Source organism: Aedes albopictus, chromosome 2, assembly GCF_035046485.1.
Source record: "Aedes albopictus strain Foshan chromosome 2, AalbF5, whole genome shotgun sequence".
In the NCBI taxonomy this organism is placed as follows: domain Eukaryota; kingdom Metazoa; phylum Arthropoda; class Insecta; order Diptera; family Culicidae; genus Aedes; species Aedes albopictus.
In genome coordinates, this window is record NC_085137.1 from 244,871,477 (window position 1) to 244,875,644 (window position 4,168).

Here is a 4,168-nt window from a genome sequence, read left to right on the forward strand (position 1 = left end):
GGATTCCTCCAATAGTTCCCTCAAGGATTCCTCCTGGAATTCCTTTGAAGATTTTTCCAGGAATTCCTTCCAGAATACCTTCAGGAAGTCCCTAAAGGGATTCTTCAGAAGATTTTTTAAGGATTTGTTCAGGATTTTTTTTTTCAAGATTTCCTACAGAAGTTTCATTAATCATTCCTTCAGGAATTCCTACAAGGATTTCTTGAAGAGCTCCTTCACGGATTTCTTTAAGAATTCCATCAGAGATTCCTTCAAATATTACATTAGGAATTCTGTTGAGAATTCATTTATTAATTCATTCAAGAACTGCTTTAGGAATTGCTTCAAGGATTCTTCCAAGGATTTCATTGCAAATTCTTTTAAGCATTGTTAATGATACTTTTAGGACACGGATCAAGGATTGCTTCAAGAATTCACTAGTTCCTTTATTGATTCCCTGATGAGTGATGAGATATTCTCAAAGAAATCCTTGTAGACATTCCTGCAGGTATCCCTGGTACAGTTTCTGCAGGGTTTATTGAAGGAATTCCCGCAGGAATTCTTGAAAGAATCCTTAAAGAAATACCTGATGGAATCCTTGAAGAAACACTGGAATGAATTTCTAATGGAATCTTTGAGGCCATTCCCAAAGAAAACCTTGATGAAATTCCTGAAGGAATCTTTGAAGGAAATACTGAAGGAAACCTTGAACGAATTCTTTAAAAACCCCCTGAATAAATTCCTGGAGGAATACTCGAAGAAATACTTCTTAGAATCCTTGGAGAAATTCCTGGAAGAATCCTTGAAGGAATTCCTAAAACAAAAAACTTTGAAGAAATTCCTGGAGGAATCCTTGAAGGACTTTCTGAAAGTATCTTTGAAGGAATTCCTGGAATAATTTTTGAAGGAACTCCTACAGAAATCCTTGAAGAAATTCCTACAGGAATCTATGAAGAAATCTTTGAAGGAATTCCTGGAGGAATCTTTGAAAGAATTCATGGAGGAATCCTTGAAGGAACTCCTTGAGAAATGCTTGAAGGAATTCTTGGAGGAATCCTTGAAGGAACTCCTAGAGGAATTCTTGAAGGAATTCTTTAAGGATTCCTCAAATGAATTGTTGAAGAAATCCTTGATTGAATTTCTGAAGGAACTCCTTAAGAAATCCTTGAAGGAATTTTTATAGAAATTCATGAAGGAATCCTACTCTTCAAAAAATCCTTGAAGGAGCTATTAAAGGAACTCGTGAAGGAATCCTTGAAAAAGAAACCCTCGAAGGAATTCTAGAAGGAATCTTTGAAGGAGTTTCTGAAGGAATCCTTGAGCGAATTTGTAAAGAAATCCTTGATAGCATTCTTGAAGAAGTCCTTGATGAAATTCCAGAAGGAATCTCTGAAGGAAGGAAGAGCCTACAAGGATTATTCTAGAAGTTGAGGAAGAAATCATTGTAGTAGTTCATGGAGAAATCCTTCAGGAAATGCTTGAGGAATCCGTCAATTCTTCCGCGGGTTTCCTTAGTAATTTCTATGTGATTTTGACCGGATTTTTACAAGATTCCTGAATATTTTGTCCTTTAGATTTTTATAATATAATAAATAATAAAAAAAAACTCCACCAGAATTTGCAAGGATTTGTTTGAGAATTCTCTCCAAAAATGCTTTGAAATATAACTCCGCAAATACCAAAGAAAGTTCTTTTAGGGATTTCTTTGATAACCTTCTAAAAATATGCCGTTAGCCGATTATTCAAGTATTTCTCTCTTGATTCCTTCTTAAAATTTAAAAAAATAATCCTACAAGAACTTCTCCGAGGGTTTTTTGAGGAAATCTTCCAAAGATTCTTCCACGATTATTTCCTTTAATTCCCTAAAAAACTAGTATTCGAGGATTTTTTACTAGATTTTCTCTAGGAGTTCTTCCATGGATTCCTCCAAAGATTTTGTCAGTAATTCAATATTTAGAAATCTTGATGACTTCTTCAGAGAATTCTCCAAAGCTTATTTCCTGAAATGTTTATCCATGACCCAAGATTCCCTCTGAAGACTCCTCCAAAATTAATTTATTTATTTAATTACTGATTAACATAAATAATCGCCTAATGATTCTCAAAGTATATGTTACTATTACTAAAACAAACACAAACTCTCTATGAGTAATTCCTCATAGAGTTCCTTCTGGGAATTTTCTCTGAAGATTCCTGCGGGAGTTCCCTGTGGCGATTCCTCTAGGAGTTTCTTCTGAGAATTCTGTCAGAAGTTTTTTCTTTGTATTCGAACTAGGAGTTTCCTCGGGGGATACCTCCACCGGTTTAATTAGGGAATTTCTTATGAAGTTTTCTCTGGGGATTCCTCCAGGAGTTCCCTCCGAGGATTCATCCAGGAGTTCCTTCTGGAGAAATTCACAGATGCTCTTTCTAGACTTGCTAGAGAAATCACAAGAAGAATCTCTGGATGCATATTTGCAGTAGTTCCCTATAGGTAGTTCCTGATCGAATGCGTAGAATAATCCACGTAAATCATAGAAAATGAAAATATTTATTTGGAATTCTGCTTGGTGCATTACGTTTTTTCTTCATATTACACTTATTTGTGGCATGTGATAGAAGTGAACATTTTTTAAACTACACATACACACATAACTACGATTACTGGGTAGTTAGATAGGTGGACATCTTCCGGATAGCAAACTCATATTCCACCTATTATTTGACTGCTTGGAAATCTTCTGGTCACAGGCAAGCGTCACCGTCACGGAAGGCCTCCCTCATATGGCTGCTAATTTCACCAAACATTCCGCTCTTGAAGACGGAGATGCTGTTGGAGAAAACAACGGCGGTTATCGTCTGTTAACTAGCGGGGACGTCGTTCGTTCAACTTACCCGAAAATGGTGTTTGGAACTCTATCTGGGTGCTGACTGCTGATATACTTTGTGTGAACTCAAGTCGCAGGAGAACATTATCGCAGCGCTCTGTTGCTGTGCGGAAAAGTGTTTGGAGCTGAAATGTGGGTTCTAGACGTGGTTCTAGAAGAAGTTCCTCCGGCAATTGCGGTGTTCTGCTGATGGCCGTGTCGCGATGTGTGACAGTCCATCATCGTGCTATCCGGGTCAGATCTATCAGTATTTCCTTCTTTCCCATTGCAATTTTCCACACTCACAGCCCTTCCGTTGCGGCCACCACTAGAGCTTCCTTTATTCCGACGCAATATTTGCGGGTCCATCACCGGCTCTTTCCGATTTTGCGGAATAACCACCGCGGAAGAGTTTTGCAAAAAATTTCTACTTTTGGAGCACAATCTTCCTGATTCCTTTTCGGTCAAGGAAAACAACAACAAAAACAAACTTTCCAAACGACATTTCTGTCAAATTTCCGCAGGGTTGCCAGAAATTTGACATTCGAGCAGCAAATTCGAGCAGTTGTATCATGTTATTCGCGAATAACATGTTCAGGAAGGTGATATTCGGCTGTCAAAAATGTATGGGAATAACACGTTGAAAAACATGTTATTGGGTGAATATCACCAAAACGGTGAATAACATGTTATTCGAGCGTAGTCTGAACACGTAAAGTTGCCTCATTTTTTGAAGCGTGGTGAAATGTGCTAACTTTACATAACATTTTTATATACAAAAATCGTTAAATACGTTAAGTTGAAGACATCAAACGTAAATTTAGTTAATTATCTTTGAAATGAGCCAAAAATAATTAAAATTGAACTATAGATGACGAAGATATCACCAAATCACTTTTCCATGTTTTACGAAAGTGACCCCAAACTTTTGGTCGATGACATCAAGAATAACTTAATAACTTTTTTTCTAGATTATTTAGCTAAGTTCTGTAAAAAGCAGTTGAAAGCTAATAGAAAATGGATCATATTACCGCTCTCATCTTAAAATTTGGTCGACCCAACTTCCAGCGACACTGCTGTAAGTTTATATTAATTTTTTAGAAAATTTGGCAACTTTACATACAAAATTTTTTGAAAAAGTTTCTTTAAAATCATGTTCAAAGTTTCTTTGACTTATTATCTTTTGAATGAAACCTAGGGTTTTGAAATCGGACACAAATTGGCGGAGATATGGGCTTAAAAAAATGACATGTTTTTGAGGGGGTGACCCCAAACTTTTGAACGGGAGTGTACGGACAGAACGAACCAATCAGGGCAATGTGTAATATCTTCAACAGTGTCAT

General features: G+C 36.8%; 1 long non-coding RNA gene across 1 annotated transcript; it reads right to left on the reverse strand.

Annotated features, from left to right (window-relative positions):
• Positions 1 to 2,490: 2,490 nt before the first annotated feature.
• LOC109398911 (uncharacterized) lies at positions 2,491 to 3,529 on the reverse strand. Its single transcript, XR_002127430.3, has 2 exons — positions 2,854 to 3,529; positions 2,491 to 2,788 (listed from the first exon to the last, which is right to left on the reverse strand). It is a non-coding gene; the product is annotated as an uncharacterized LOC109398911 (long non-coding RNA).
• Positions 3,530 to 4,168: the final 639 nt, after the last annotated feature.